General features: G+C 49.8%; 1 protein-coding gene across 5 annotated transcripts in view; it reads left to right on the forward strand.

Annotated features, from left to right (window-relative positions):
- LOC116844380 overlaps positions 1–17,033 on the forward strand; it is a 132,843-nt gene that overhangs the window by 53,564 nt on the left and 62,246 nt on the right. The window contains exon 1 of one of the 5 annotated variants that reach the window (XM_032815832.1): positions 5,389–7,959. The exons of 3 other annotated variants lie outside the window; for them this stretch is intronic. The gene's annotated coding sequence lies outside the window, so the exon portion shown is untranslated. Of the gene's footprint in view, positions 1–5,388; positions 7,960–11,779; positions 13,558–17,033 lie in introns of those variants that run through there. One more of the 5 variants, XM_032815828.1, reaches the window with a different exon arrangement.

The raw sequence follows: 17,033 nt of genomic DNA on the forward strand, positions 1-17,033 counted from the left end.
TATATATATATATATATATATATATATATATATATATATATATATATATATTCTGATTTTCTTTTTGGTAGAATGTGGTTCGATGCATAGGTATTATTGAGAAGCTTTTGTCGAGAACGTGTATGGCGTGGCACTATCGAATATGATATACGGCTTATATTCAGCGAGACAGAATAATTTTTGCTGACCAGCGTCTTCTTCAGTATTCCGCCACGGCGATCGAAGCTCTGATCCCACCTCCGATGTAACTTTCAGAATCCTTTATCTGACATCTGTGTCAAGGGGAAATTCCCCCGATTCTTGGCGCGCTACCTAGATCGTGTTCTTGACTTTTTTTATCTCCCGTAATCCTTCCGTATTGTCTGCGTAAGCACGTTCTTCTAGTTTTCGAAGGGCGCGTAGATTCCGAAAATATCACGCGGGGAGACGAAAACGTAGCCTCCACCGTGAACCTTTCGACACGCAGTGTCCGCAATGGATAAAAACTCGGAGTATTTATGAAAGTACACCCGTTGACAAGGATTGATCACTAGCGCGTGATCCTATAGCATGTTTTGGGCGTAAAAAAATAAAAAGGAAATGAAACAGTACGCAAAGTATAAGAAACGCGTCATAAGTTTGATCAATTTATATATACGGAGAAAAAGAAGTTTGATCGGATAAAACAGATTTCTGATGAAAAAGATATGAACGAGATTCAGTTGCCGGAATTCTGTCCAAGTTAACAGTCTTCTGACTCACTCGAACAGAATCTTGGTAACTTCAACCGGAATCTTTTGATTCGTTCATATTTCACCAGAAAGTTAGTTATTCAACAGATCGTTTTTTTTTTCTACATACGTTTTAACATTCCCACCCGGCCTTATCACATCAGATTTCTGATCTGATAGGTCGCAGCCGTGCTCTGCGTATCCAAAGAGACTTATACACACACGTGATGATAATCACCTAATTGAGAAAAAAGAACTCGCGCTCACGTGTCGGAATAAATGCAGTCAGTGCGCTCGCACTCGTGCGAGGGATTATTCTATCCGGGTCGATTACACACGGCCTTAAATCGACTGCTCTCAAATACAATGGGCTTGATAACGAGTGCACACATCCTCTAACGTGCGGCTACGCGTCTTAATGGAAATTAATCATCCGCCGGTCACGGAGTCGTAAATCATAGCGAGCCGACGTCCGCGCAATCGTGGCGTCGTGACATTTCAATAAGTCATTCATCGGATCGCCGGTTAATCCCCGTGACCGACTCGGTCCCGAACATATTCCGAGGTTGTGGAATCAAAGCCCGTGAGAGATCCCACGCGCGAGATCTCTTCGTGGTGTCACCGGCGACAGTGATTGATCGTCCGAGAGCGGCGTCTCGTTCGAGGAGAGGGAGAGGGAGAGAAAGAGAGAGAGAGAGAGAGAGAGTGTGTGTGTGTGTGTGTGTGTGTGTGTGTGTGTGTGTGTGTGTGTGTGTGTGTGTGTGTGTGTGTGTGTGAGAGAGAGAGAAAGAGAGATCTCCCTCGGACCAGCGTCGTCGTCCGCTCTTCCTCCACCTTCACCATCTCCTTTCGCGACCGGTGGAACCGTCGCGATGCGATGCGATGCTCTAACCGGCTGAATGGCAGTCGTTGATTCAAGAGATTCTGCCTGTGCACCTTAATACGTACTTGATTACGCGTGCAAGACCGAGATAATGCGCGATATTAATCAGATTGTCGGCTGCCGGCTGGCTGTTCGAGATTTCTCGAGACGAGGAGCGCTCACGCGACGAACTTATGGTGTTTAGTATTAAACTAGCCGGCGCGCATTGCCAGGGTTTCCTTCATCTACTCTAACCTAGAACATCTAAATTTCAATTGTCAAGCGTTCAAGGGAAGGAAATTAGTGGGAGGGGGTGAAGTGCCCAGGTTTCATGGTAGCTTATATTTTCCGCAGGTTGCTGGAGAGTAACTATGCAAAATCTAGTGCAGATCAGTCAAAGAGTCTAAGAGTTAATAGGGAACATACAGACAGACGTATTCTACTTTATATATCGGGTGTTTAAACATTCATTTCGCACGCTACGCATAGATTAGTATAAACTGAACAATTTTTCTATCATTTTGCAAATAACCACATAAAATTGTTAGTTATTGATTAAAGATGATAGGTGAATGGATCACGTGTGATACTGTGAGTGGAGTGCTGAAATGGTGCTTGGACCGCACTAATCAGCGCCTGTTGCCGCTCGACGCTCGCTTAACGCAATGTTACTCTGATCGAACGTCGAGCGTTAAGTCTGATCTACAATGTGCTCTTCGCGTTCTATTTCTTGTCTTCTGTCTTTTTCTGGCTTCAAGCTTAAAGTTTGAGTAAGAAAGAGATAAAGAGAAAGAAGTAGGAAGCAAAGAACACATTGTAGATCAAGCTTTACAGACTGGGGAAATAGGTGACGCGCGGGAAGCGCTGATTAGCACAGTCCAAGTACTGCCTCTACAGCACTTCACTCATAGTGTGACACGCGATTATTCGATTTGTTTTAACTGAAAACTAACTAAATTTTACGTGATTATTTGGAAAATGGCAAAGAAACTTTTTGTTTAATCTACACGAAACGAGTATATGTTATCGTCAGACACCCTATATGTAAATTTGGTAAAATTAATAACGTGCTATGCGAAATTACGATTAAATTTATTGTACGCCGCGATGACTACGCCAAGGTGGCCCACCCACGACGGCTATACAGTATCTTCTTATTACTCGCAGTTCTGTTCACTCCCAACGCTCGCCGATGAAAGTCCCAATTGTCAACGGGGAGAAAGACACAATGGTCTTCTCGCTTGAATCTCGAATTCGTTTTCTCGGTTCACGCGGCCATTATCAATTTTCACTCGCACTCTACGAGTGCGATCCTACGGCACGAATAACGGCGCATCACGCGCGTTTCGTTAGTGCGTTATCCATAATTTACTGATCGTTCCGTAGAACGCGCGTAACCGTGTTTCAGGGGGCTATAAATAAAAATAAAGGACGCGGTGGCGCGACGCAGAGGCGATCCGATTGACCGGCGAAAAGTGGCGGCTTTTTGTGTGTCGCGGAACGATCCGGCCACGCACATATACATACGTCGAAACCAATCGCATTTGCCGCTCCCAGGAGACTCTGGGTGGCCACGCCACGCCGCGCTGCGCCGCGCTGCGTCGCGTCCCGTCGCGTCATGCCGAGCTATGCTGTGCTGCGCTGCGTTGTACTGTGTGGCGCGCGCGCGCGCCACGCCGAAGGTAAATATTATTCGAATTCGGTGTGCACGGCGCTATTAGCCCACCGCTCGCCGACGCGTTAATCTCCCAGGGGCTAACGAAACACGGGCCGGCGTTATTAGTGCCGAATTTAGAATTAAGCGTGGCCACGTCGCGCCGGGCCGAGCCAAGCTGCGCGCCACGCCGCTCCCTCTCCGACGCGTTCGTCCCTTTGTTTTCGCAAAAGGGGCGGCCCGGGGACTGGAACAATGCCGGTAATTCTTTCTCCGCCTCGCCGTCGACTTAGCGGCCGCGCGACCCTCCGTCCTGATCCTACTTTTCATCGCGCCTCACCCCGACAACCGTCATTTTGTACAATAATTCGAGCGGCGATGCTGGTGTCCCGGATTTTCCTCGCGGCGTAGGTGTCGGATTTCCGTTTGATATTAAACGTCACGTGGAACGCGCCGATGTTGGGGCTGCGACAGTTGATTTAGTATCGGAAACTTGAGGATCCTGATAAATTAATTGAGAACACAAACGCGCACGTTTTGGAGTCTCGGCGTGTGTGTTCGCCTGATCTTAGTTAGCTCGACTTGGAAATTATCACAGAGACGTCCGCACGACGGTCCTGCGGCAGCCTGTATTAAAGATTGACGTGTCTGCTTGTCGATTCAGCGATTGATCGCGCCGGGACGTTTCTGCCGTGGAAGTTACGCCAAGTGCGCGCGTGCGCGACATTTCCGGAGACCCGGAGAGTTGCTGCTGAAGATCGCGCGGCGTCTCTCCGGTGGGATCGGTCGGATCGTCGAAATATTCGGCAGATCCCGCGGATAATCCCGAATGTCCCGAAACTTACTCGGCGTCATCCCGAGGATATCGCGCGGCCGATATATTCGGCCGGGGTCTCGCTCGCGCTTAAGCGCCGCTTAATTCGCGGAGCTAATTGCGCCCTGAACCCTGGGCGTCTCTCCCTCCTGCTCTATCTCTCTCTCTTTCTCTCTCTCTCTGTCTCGCGCGCGCGCGAGAGATCGAGCGTCGCCTCCTCGAAACTGCGGCTGCTTGCGGAATTGTCTGAGCGTCTCGCATTAACCCTCGCTCCGTGAGATCGATCTGAAGGGCAGGCGTGCTCTTTTATCGTTCTCTAGGAGAACTCTATTCTACTCTCACGGCGGAATTAGTAGATGCATATTTCATGGTCACCAAGAGGACCATGGTCGCCAAAAGACTCCCCCTTATTTTCTCTCCTCCTCTATACGGATAAATAAACAAATTTAATCGTTTACACGAATCGGTTTACACATCGGGACGTGAAAGTTTTATCTTAGGAAATGGTGGACGAGAATCGCCGTTATTACTAAAAATTAATCGCGACGTGGAAAATTCAAATGATGTAGCCAAATCAAGCCTGTCTGACAAAGCTATACCGATTTTTAAGACGAGGAAAATGGAGCAAATTTCTATTTATGCAATAACCAGAGTATTGCAGTCTCTCCGAAACAATTGATCTCGTCCGTGCTACATTTCGAGCTGCTCACCGCGTGGATTAAGCCGGATCGAATTCACGAGATAAAATTTCCCGTGTCTGATGTCACACAACGCAGCCGGAGCGTTCATTTTGTACACGCTCTTTGACGGTGAGGATCGACGTGACACACGCAACATCACGCGCGGAAGCGGCGTTGCTAGGAGAGAACGACGAAAGAGGTCGAATCCGTGAGCCCTTTCTCACGCGGTGAGAGAGCGATCATCCCCGAGCGGAATAAAATCAAACCAGAATCACACCGCGCACCCTTCCGATCTCGGAAGATTCAACCCCTACACATCCCGTGGCCAGCATCGTCCGTCCAGTATCGGCTAAACTGCCCCTACCTCCTCGACTTCCCTCTGTCCGTCCTGGTAGGTCGCGAGGAACGGGCCAAGGCTTGACCGTTGTCCAGTTCTCAGCATCAGCATCCCTCTTCTGTCCCGTGAGAATGCGCCGAGATCGAGAACTGGTCCAGAAGACGCGAATCAGATTCAAGAGGCGAAGGGGGGACGAGTGCGGAGAGAAAGAGAGAGAGAGAGGAAACAAGAATGTATTAGAATCGCGTACCGGAACGAGCGCGAAAATTCTCGCTTCTGATTCAGTTCGAGCATCGCGGTCTAAACACCTCTGTCACGGCAGAGACAAGTCGCGCGTTGCTGCATTGCAGCGGTCGTAGATCCTCGATTGGATCCTTCTCGAGCAGTCCTTCGACGTCTTCGCGATACTCTAGATCTCGCAACGTGTGTGATTCAAGTCGCACGGCTGTGTACACGCTGTGTCTAGTGTGTTGTGTCGTGACTCTCGCGTGTCGGTCCAGTGCACGTGTATCGATAGACGACGCTCGAGGAGCTCACCGTTTATGTTTCCGCAGACTGTCGCTAAGATACAAATCATATATCGATAAATGCATAGTGTTCATTCAGTGTTGTATTATGCGCGCGAGTTTTTGCGAGGCGTCCGTGCATGTCCGGGTCACGCACATCTGAAAATACGCACCTAAAAGCGACGTCGGCCCGGTTGCCGGGCAGATATTTCTATCTACTATTATTATTGGGCTTGCCACACACACAATCGGTGATCTGATCTCGTTGATATACGATCCATCGATGTCGTTGATATCCCGTCGATCTACTGTGACGTAGTAATCCATACGAGGGCGAGGTTTGAGAATCACGGCGGTGATATTGAATAGAATTCTGGAAATCGTGCGATATATATTCGCTCGACCTCCGTCGCTGTTTTGCCGCACGTCTCTGTATTTTCAGGAATTAAACAGATCATTTTATCGAGTTCTTCTGGCACATTCGTGTACTATAAATAATATTTTGCGATCGGGCTTTTCTCCTCGTCTTTCTATCGTGCAAGGCAAACCCATCACCCATTCGCTGAGTGTTCTTTATTTTTGTCATTGTTATTTGTATATTCTGAGAGTTCACCTGCAACAATATCGCAAAAAGAACTTTTACTAATTCTTACTATCGATTACCTAATCGTATCTTCCTTTAATAATTATTAATTCTTCTATTAGTTCGTCATGTTAGTAAATCGTTTTTTGCACTATTTTTTTTACTACTGTTAGCCGATTCATTTTTGTTATTAAGAATAATATAATTTGCTGAGATTCTTTTATATAAGAGTGAGTGAGAGAAAAAGAGAAAACCGTTAAAGTATATACAAGATAGTCTCTATAAATAATATATTTTAATATAATTACTTTTTATATTCTTGCATTGAGTGGAGAATAAGTCGGCATCACCGCCGTTTTCTTCCCGCTTTTAATCGTTCTTCCGTCTTCCAGTTACTCTTATTTCTCGAAATAAAACTACTCGCGCTGTTTAAAAGATCCATTACACTTCTGGTTTTCTAGAAGTGGACGAGATTTTCACATTTATCTTTTCTCCTCTAACAACACCGCCAATTAACAAAATGACCGGCCGCGATCCTTAATCATTCTCGATGACCCGATAATAGATCTTTCTAAAGACCGCGAAAGGCCTTTCGGAATCGCTTTTTGGCGAGATAAAATCTTACAGTGCTGTTTCTGAAAAAGTCCTCGAAAAAGACCGATCGTGTTCACTCGCGCCGGCGACATAGGAACGACGTCCGATGGTATTCAAATCATCGCGGCTCCCAGGACGCGAAGATGGAAAATTCAGAGCTTTCTGCATACGCTCATTCTTCTCACAGTCGGAATCCATCGCCGGCTGAATTTACCTTATCGCCAAGGTGCTCATAAGGAATCGTAGCCGACGCGTTTAGTCACGGTATCCCGACAAAACGAAGACTTTGCCATCCTGTGCAAACTCTTTTCCCGCAGTAGAGGTATTCGTATTCCCTTTTCTTCCCTCTCTTTCGCAGGGACGGATTTTAACTTCACGCAATCCGAGGCTACGAATCTGGATGGCTTAAAATTCTGAGGGATATTAGAGCTGTCGTCGTGTTTTTCTTTGTTGAAAGCACAATATGCCTTGGCAAGATCGACGGATATTCCGGGAAAAAAATTCATTTAGCTCTCCTTTATCCTCGATGGTTACGGCTTTGAAGTAAGGTCAAGCTTCGTTAGCTTCCGCATAGGTCGTTGCCGGTATTTCCGACACGCTTGCGTTCAGTGTGTATGTGACTCCCGGGTCGTGAGGCGTTTCCGAGTATTTTCAGGTTTGGGTTGGCAACACACGTGGAGGACCCCCGAGTGCGTGGGGTCCCTCACGTGTGCGCTCGCATTTTGCGGAACATCTCGTCGTCGAGACGAGGGTGGAAAGAGAAGAGAAGAGGAGAGAGAAGAGAAGAGGAGAGGTTAGGTTCGGCCGGGGCTGCCGATACCCGGCGGAGAGACTTTCCAGGGGAACGTGGAAGGAACTCCAGCCAAGAGATCGCCGAGAAGCTTTTAATCTGCCGAGAGATTTGGACTTTGGCCAGCGGACGCGCGGCTCGTAACGTGTAGTGGTGGTGACGCTCGTGCGGTAACGCGCGCACGTACATATATACGCGCGCGACCGTGATTGCGCGAGGAGAATGTAATTAGTGACGGGACGTTGCTGTTGATCCTTCGTAGTGGTCGTCGGTACTGCCGGCCCGTCGCCCGCAACGGTATTCCGGACCGTTTCCAAACGTCGTCCACGAACCGTGGCCGTGCTGGCTGTCCCGCTTAAGGAAAGGGAGTCGTTGTCTCCCTCCCTGGAGCGCGTTTTACGCGTGATTAAGCTCGACGCTTAAGCGAAGGTACGAATATCCCTCGATCGGATGCGTTGAAAAAAATACAGTCGTGTGGAAACACCTGCCGCGTACTCGGACTCTTAGCAGAGTTTAGCGTAGACTGGTGTCTCGGCTGAACCGAGAGAGATAACTTCACGTAGTAGAAAATAAGTTGAATCGGTGGGAATGAGGAAGGTATAATAGATAATAGTAGAATGAAAAGTAGAATTGTCTGACGCGATATGCGTTACACATGTGAGAGTTTTATTGTAAAAATTACTATACAATTTTATAACCGAGGAATAGATCAACATTTTGCACTAACTGACTATCTCTCTCTTCATTTCATGCGTGTTATTTATATTTTAAGACCTGAAATGTGCTATTAAGAAATTTGCTAAGTTTCTAGCAAAATTTACTATGCTCCTTAACAAGATAGACACCTTACAGTCCCTATTTTTGCATTTCTAGAAGCATGTAGTGAAACTAAGAAAATTTATAGGACGTAAGAGAGAATCATATATGTATATCTCCGTGTACATCTACGAAGATTCGTTTTTTCGCATTATTTTTATTATTATTCTTATATAGAGACGTGGATCGACCAAAGACTCTCGAATATTTTATAGTCGATAAATGAAAACTTGAAATGAACGAAGACTATCAGGCCAAACGCGTCTCTTTTCGCATAAGTTGACGCAGGAAGCCGATGTCGTTTTCACGAATCTAATTTGATTCATATTAGTGTCATAACATGAGCATTTTGTCGTATATCAGGGCGACCTCTGTTTGTGCTCCTTCGTGTGACAACGGTATAGTGAGCAAGGTATTAGGATCTTTTTAACGGCGCAGGTAAGGCTTCCTCTCTGAGGAACGTCCGTCCCATGGGACGCTCTTCCCCAAGGACGACCGCCACGTGCTGGGTGCTTCATTGTGCCAGGTAGATGCAAGGTGCCGAGCAATGCCAGCAAGGTGTAGACAAATCTCGACTCATCGCCTTTGTCTCTCATGAATTGGCCGGGTTCGCGTGTTGTTTTCGAACGACTCGAGCCGCGACGTTCAATCGATCATGTTTTACCGCGCTCGGTCCGCTCGGTCTTCCCGGTTTATATCCCTCGCGGGACGTTTCCGCTTGAGCCGCGTGCTTCAACACTCATTTGAAAATGTTTCGGTTTTCAAGCATGCTGATCAAGATAGATGATCCACTTTCGCAACCGCGAGATCCATGATGAGCCGGTGAGAGTCCGCCGATCGTTTGTCCGTTCGTTCGTTTATTCCTTCGATCGATCGATCCTATCGACTCGCCGCGGTGTGTCTCTCATTGAATTAATGTCGAATTTTTGGCCGTCGTCATCAAAGCGGTCCTGATTGCTGAGTTCTGCGCGCGTATGGGTGCCACAGTTGATTGGGATCATTGTAGGGGGCATTTTATGCACCGAGCATGCACCGCAGCTCCAACTTGAATACCGAATCAGGGAGAACGAAGGAGAGGCCGAAAGAGAGAGAAAGACAGACAGACAGGCAGGACGGGAGAGCGTGAGGCGGCGCGGGGTAGTGGGGGTTACCGGTTCCAGAGGCTGTGCACCGTAATAGTAGAAGGCTGCCTGTCCTCCCTCCTGTCCCCGTCTTGCCATTCTCGTCCCTCTCGTCCGTTTTAATAATCCTCGACCCCCTTTAGAGCGATCCGAACAAGGATAGAACACAGCTGGTCCCCCCTTTTTGCCTCGTGCCCGGTGTTAAGGGGTACCGCCCCCCTACTGTGTCATATTAGTCTCGCTGGCTCCTACCTATCGCGGCGATCTCTCGCTCTTCCGCGTCAACTTCTGCTTTCTCTGAGCACTTGGAATTCTGAAAGAACGTATCGTGATACCTGCTCCGGGACGGAGCACATTTCTAATGAGTGAAGTTAAATGCGTGACTGTGTTAGATGTAATTATCTTCTCACATTTTCTTCTTTCCAAAATTTTAACAAATTTTGTTGCAAGGGCCTGCCTTCTCATGCAGTCTTCATGCCGTCCTTTCAGCACCTTTATGTTCTCCTATTTTGCCCATTCCTTTGTGGGCGCGCAGTGTGCGATTCAGTGTGCGATTTCCGTTCGTCGGATTCTACTCTCTTTCCAATTTTTCGCTTCTTGAAACTATCATTGTCCTAGCGTGAAGATACCTTTAAAACTTGTCATTATTAGTGACACGGGCTAGAAAGGAGGATGGAGATCGTGGAAATTTTAAACTTTGCCTCCCCTATGTTACTGCGCAGATCTTATATTTTACCATTTTTGGGCAAGCATCCTTTTTCTGCAGGTCGAAAGTATCGTAACGAATTCCCGAAAATGGTTCTCTCTCCGATTCTCGGCAAACTCGGAAATTCGACGCGCACCGTGCAGAACGAGGCTGCAACGCAAATCTCGCGCCTCTCTCGCGCGATTGTGATGCACCGCTATTGACTTCCTGATTGGCGATCGTCGTTTGATAACTATAAATTTAGTTGTGGACGCGGCTCAGGTGTCTTTCATTGTGACATAACAGTGTAACGATGATATCCGTGTAAAAGGGCACCTCTTTGCCGCGTTGAGGTGTCTCATTACGATTTACCGTAAATGAGGGATCCGAACGACCTAATGCGATAGATCGCGAACGGGATAACAAAGTAACGGTGTTAGGTTATGTGCGTCCGTTGAATTCTTTTACCCTTACGAATTCTAGGATTTTCGAGAAGAATCTCGATATATCCCAGACAAAAGCAGTCTCTCTTCGCTCGGTCTCGAGCGTAATCGCGCGACGGCCCGTTTCTCCAGATTCTCTCAAGGACCGAGGTTACCGCGTAGACTTACATGATGCCCGTTGAATAATTCAGCGTTAATACTCGCGAAACTTAAGAAAACGCAAGCGAGCGGATGCGTCAGGTTGAAACCTTTGGACGTCTAAGAGAAGACTCGGAGAAGACGGCGCTGCTGGAGGGATTTTTTAAGTCTCACGAGATAAAACCGACGCGTTGAAAAAATTTCGAAATTGAACGGTTCAGTGTTAAAAACCGTAGGTCCAGTCCCTTTGCTCCATTGTTTGAGCGTTGACCGTTCGATCTCTTGTGTTTCGTCCGATTCTGTAGGAATTTTCGTCGCTTTAAATTCCAGCGGCAGGTAACGCTTCATTACATTACCGTTTCGGTGCAGACGCGTCCTGAAGAGAGACGTTGATCGCGCGCGCGGGGGACGTGCGCGACTCGAAATGAGGAAGACCCGGTGACGATCACGCCACGGAGACTGCGAGGAATGAGAGGATCTCGACGGAAACTAAGCAGACGTCCCGCGAAGAGGACTGAAAGGGCGGTAGCAGAGCTTGCGAGAGCGAGAAAAAGTAACAGGGGAGGAAAAGGGAGAAGCATATCGACGATGAAAGAGAGAGAGAAAGAGACGAGAGTAGAGCGCAAAAGAAGAGAGACGACCACGCGCGCTTGCGGAAGAGAGCATCGGCTCGATCGGCGCGGCGGTGTGGTGCGACGTGGCGTGGCGTGGTGTGGTGTGGCGTGGCGCGGCGCGGCACAGTGTGGCGTGTGGTTCGAGTGGGACAGAACCAGAACGAGAGACGAGTCACGCTAGAGCGACGAGGACGCCGAAGAGGCATAGAGAACCAGACCGATGGAGACGGCGGGGCAGAGTCGGGCTAGCGCGGGCGCCCGAGCGAGACCGAGCCGAGCCGAGGGCAGGCAGTGCCGTTGGCGTAGTAACGCGTTGAAGCTCGTATGCCGTGCCTGCTTGCCTGCTTGCCTGCCTTGCCTGCCTTGCCTGCCTTGCCCTTCCTCCCCCGACATCCCGCAGTCGACCGTTCGTCGCCGACTGTGACTCTATCCGTGTGAGCGCGCGTCTGTATTGCCGCGCCTCTTCGCGTGGTGCCTCTGTCGGTGGCGAATACACGCGAGCGCCCTGATCTTCGGCGTGTGTGCGCGTGTCCATGTGGCCGCGTGTGGATGGGGGTCCCGGCCCGGCTCGGCTCTCGGCCCGTCCCGTCCCGTTCCGCGGAGTATCGCACCGTTCGCCACCCGCTATCCACAGCAGTTTCAGCCAACCCGCCCGCCCGACTGCCTGCCAGTGTCCCACCGCACGCCGAACCGTTTGCACTCAGAAGCGATCAGGGAGCCCTTCTCTGCCTCCCTCCGACCACCCCGCTCTCTCGTACGCTCTCTCGGCTTTCCGTCGTCACCCCACTTCGCGTCACCCACAGCCGATCTCTCTCTCTCTTCCCCTCCTCTCTCTTACTCTCATCTCCCTCACCTTCGCTCCTCTCCAACTCTCTTTCTCTCTCTCTCTCTCTCTCTCTCTCTCCCTCTCCTCTCTCTTTTTCTCTCACACCTCCGTCGCGCGTCGTCTCTTTCTCTCTTTCTTGAACTTACTCCCTCTCCGTCTGTACCACAGCGGCGGTTCTTCGCGTCCCACTCTGTCCCATCGAGGTCTCTCCTCGTCCTCCTCTGGCAGTTGAGTTACACTCGGCGAACGCACGAGCACCGGCTATCGTTCTCTCCCTCTCTGATCTTCGTCGACTCATTCTCCGTCCCGTCCTCTCGCGTTTCCCAACTCCCCTCCGCCTCTCTCGCTCCGTCTCTTTCCTCCTCTCTCGTTTGTTCCTTTTCCTCCTACGTGTTTAGCCTCCCGCCTAGCCCTTCGCCACGCCACTCCACGCTCCCTCCACGTTCCGCTCGCGACTCGGCTGTCTCCGTCGCGCCGCGGCAGCCAACCGTCCTCCCTCTCGTTCCACAACTCCTCTCTCGTCCGTTCTCGTCCCGCTCTTCTCCCTCTCGCTCCGGAGTAACGCCGGTGTGTACTCCCGCTGTCACCTGATCGCGGGACGCTTTTCGCGGGTGAGATACCGCTCGGCCACCGAGTCAACCCAGTCTGCCGGCGCTCGCTCTTGCTCCGGTTCTTCCTTTTCGCTTTCCTTCTCTTTCTCTCGCTCCGTTCGTCTGTCCTCGTCTTTTTCTCTTTCTCTCTCTTTCTCCCTCTTTCTCCCTCACAGTCTCTTCTTTCTCACTCGCTCTGCCTTCTATTCCTTCTAGCCCCCCTTCTCCGTCGTTCTCCCCTCCCCCGCCGCCTTCCTCTCTTTACTCTTCCACCGCTACTCTTCCTTCTACTCGTCGTCGTCGTCGTCGTCGTGGTCTTCCTATACTCGCCTCGTTGCCGCGCGACGTCAACATCGTCGGCTGGTGGTTACCCGGAGGAAGAGAGGCGAGAAAAAAGGAAAGCGAGCACAGAAGCGGCCGCCACCGACGGCGCTCGTCCACGACCGGGTTGCGGACGATCTCTCGCCTCTTCCTCCTTTCACGGATCTTCGCCGGCACGTCGGAGTAGCTCAGAGAGAGAGGGAGGTGACACTTTCGGACAGACACGCGGCACGAATCGGCGGACGCGCGCGAAGACACGGAAGGACCGCGCTCTCCTCGGATCAGTGACGGTGGCGAGATTTCGTTCGCTTTTTTTCTTTGCCTTTTCCGCCACGATCTCCACCCGCGGAGCCCTTTGTCCCGAAAGCGTGTGAGTGTACAGTGGATTCGCCGGTGTTTGGCCAGTGGATAAAAGCGACGACGACAGTGCGTGTGCGATATCGGTTTGACATATCGTCGACGACGATCTCCAAGTGAGTCTCAACTGTTACTTATGCTTTTTAAGCTGTTTATGGCTTTTCCTCGTTACGCGTCTCAGTACTCTGAGCACTTACTCGTTCGAGTGCACACCTCGTCAATTCTCTCGATGTTGGACGCGAATCGGGAGAATTTACGTGAAATTCACGTGACGTTCGATCGTGATCGACGGGAGACGTGTTTCGGAACAGTCAAGTGTTTTTAGCAAGTTGTTGGTTGTTGCTCGTCCGTCGGATGTGGTCGCGGCTACCCGAGGGCTTGGCTAATCTCTTTTTCCTGCTATCTAGGTATCGAGTGCGATTTTTAGTTTAGTTCACCGACCGACGTATTTGGCAACCGTACACGTTCGATTGGGACTCAATACTCTTTATCAATGGAATTGAGTCAAGAGAGAAAGAGAGAGAGAGAGAGAGAGAGAGAGAGAGAGAGAGAGAGAGAGAGAGAGAGAGAGAATGAGAATGAGTGATTGAAAGAGAGAAAGACTAACCGATTACAGTGGCTGTAACTTGTTAAATTCCTCGTGCACGTCTTGCATCATTCTTCTTACGCTCGAAAAGTGGTGGATAAAATGATCCCATGAACGCGACACCCACGTAAGATCGGGAGAGTTAACTGTGCTTTTCTTCTCCAACTTCCACGCTATCCTTTCCGGTTCATTTATATCGCGACTCGGGCGTCCAGATTGCGAAGGATCGTGGCTGCCGTGGCGCGAAAAGGGCGACGCTTCTCGGTGACGATCGATCGATGCGCGCCAACGGCGCGGATCGACGCGAAATCCGAGTTATTCCCCGAGCACCGGTGCGGAGTAGTTGAAGGTTTCGTTTGTTCTCTCTTTCTCTCTCTCCCTCTCCTCTCTCTTACTCTATTTTCTCTCTCCCTCTTTCTCTCTCTCTCTCTCTCTCTCTCTCTCTCTCTCTCTCTCTCTCTCTCTTCATCGAGACGAGAAGTAGGCAACCCTCGTCGTTAGGGGTGGGAACGACGGAGGAGAGAGATAGCGACGTCCGTTCCGGTGCCCGTTGCGGGCCGGTCGCCACACCCGCCCGTTTGGGAATTCAACTTACTGCCACTCGGGACTCGCGTAGTGGAGCGTCGGACGGTTTCTCCGGGATCTAACGGGCCGTTCTGCTCGCGAAAGGCGCCGGTTCGCGGTGGATTTAATCAGTCGATCCTTTTGCGAACTTTTTCCCGCGGCAGCCGGGCTTTCTCGTCAAACGTCGCTCGTAGAGATCCGGTCGTGGGAAGTCGCGGAGCGCTGCGTCGTCGAGGCTGCTTCTTCGTCGGGAGACACCGACGACGGAAATCTCGTTATCGGTTTTGCGAAACGCTGAGCGCCGTTGGTTTTCCAGACAGCGACTCCATTCGACCATGAACGAACGGTGCAGAGAATAGGCGCGGAGGCCGCAATCGGAAGTCCGAGGCAGTCGTTTGCGACGCCTCTGTAACGCGTTATTATCGGCGATTAGTTCATTCCGATTCCGTACGCGATCGGGAAGAATCGAATCACCAACGATTCGTGCACATTAAAAACGTTTTCTCTTTTGTATCAGTCAAAATGCCTCAGCTATTGACTGCCATTAACGATCAATCTTACGTAGCAAAATTGAAGGCTAAGAAATTTGCTTTTTATTTAGTTTCCGTCTATGTCAATTTTCTTCTCATTCTTTAAATTATTGAGCATTCCTGTATGTGCAGTAAGAGAAAAATATTTAATATTTGTAACCATAATCATATAAAGAAATGATTATTATAAATTTTAGAGAAGAAAATAATTTTCTCAATTAAATTTTATTGTAATGTTAATGATAATAGCCTTGCATTATTGTTGCTACTACCATTTTCGTGTTAGAACAACCAAGAAATATATGTTTAGAAGCCAGAAATATCTATAATTTTGGTTAGATCTTTTTCTCGCAGTGCGATGCGTCAGGCGCGAAATTGCAGCGCGGAAAAGATCGCGTATAATGCATATCGTGTTGAGTTAACCATCGCGAAGGTGCATCAGAGCCCTTATCTACAATTCTCCTTATAGTGACCCGACCTGAACGTAAACCGACTAATCAAACTACCTCTCAGCCTTCGGTAGTTTGATGGGTGATCGATAAAAGTAGTTAGGGATGGATATAGCTTGTCGCATAACTCCTCTCGGCTAAACAAGATTACAACGAGACCTGAATACCATTGTGCAAATTTGCTTGCATCGCGCGCGCGATCCGGTTTTCCTTCTCCGGCGGCGGAAAATAAAACGCGTCGCGCGGATAAAGGGATTTCGTGGGTCCCTCGCATCTATAGCCGCCTGCGACACGGCGCTTGCTCCCAGAGGTGGCGTCACTTTGCGGCAACTTGAATATATCGTGCTAATTACGCGACCCGTTATAATACCTGTCGCGGGGATTCAGCTGAAATTCCGCATGGCTGGTCGGTGCGTCAAAGACAACGCGCTCATATTGATCGTAAATTGCCTCGCCTATCGTCGCTTTATAGACTCCTCGTGCCCCAGCTCCGTCTGCCAGTTCGCCGACTCGTGAAGTTGTCATCGGAATTGACGTGTGCGATCTCTCGGCCGCGACAGGGCGTTCGGGTCCGCACGGAAATCGACGCGGCGCGTCGCGATTTCTATAATTGCATCAACGAATGTTTTCACCCGCGGGACGATTTTACCGCGACCTGTGAGTGCCTCGTTGCGATAATTAGTAGAAAGTCTTAATCACCGGTCGTGAATTCAGCGGAATAACGGACGCGAGCGAATGGCTTTTTGCGCGACCGAGATCTTTGGCCTCTTCTGATTCCATCAGCCAGCGCATAGAAATTCGCCCCCTCCGACGAAATCGTTTCCGGATTAATTCGTTTCGTGATTAATTCAATTCCGCGTCAATTATCATCGATGATGATCATCGCAAACCGAATAGCAACATATTCCATACGAATATCTCGTTTCAAGAGACAACACGCGGGTTTCCAACGCGCACGCAATAAATTTCGCTCTCGTTTGCGATAACAAATAAAAAAAGCGTCCCGCTCGTGTGGACGGTTAAAATAGCGGTCGCAAATTTGCCGATCGGCCGCGAGACGCCGTTACGAAAGCGATCGACGGGTCGGGCGCGGGGAGGAGCGGGAGGAGCAGCAGCAGGAGGATGGTGGTGTCCTGCGCGGGAAACGGATAACCGAAACTGCCGCGTATGCACGCGTACAACGGGTGGGCGTACGTGGTAATACAGTGGCCATGCTGCGAGCTTGATTACACATTGCGATCACGAGTGTCCCACGAGCGGGCGGACATAAGGCCTTTTGTCGCACTATGGCCTGCGGGCAGGAAGCACGTAGCGTGACACCCGACCGCTCGGTGTGCGAGCGGCACCCACATTATACGCCGAGTAATACGTACATGAAGGCAGATAGAGACAGACAGAGAGAGAGAGAGAGAGAGAGAGAGAGAGAGAGAGAGAGAGAGAGAGAGAAATACAGAGAGAGAAAG

This window comes from Odontomachus brunneus, unplaced genomic scaffold (assembly GCF_010583005.1).
Source record: "Odontomachus brunneus isolate Ranch 3 - 2012 unplaced genomic scaffold, Obru_v1 Obru_scaffold_041, whole genome shotgun sequence".
NCBI classification, from domain to species: domain Eukaryota; kingdom Metazoa; phylum Arthropoda; class Insecta; order Hymenoptera; family Formicidae; genus Odontomachus; species Odontomachus brunneus.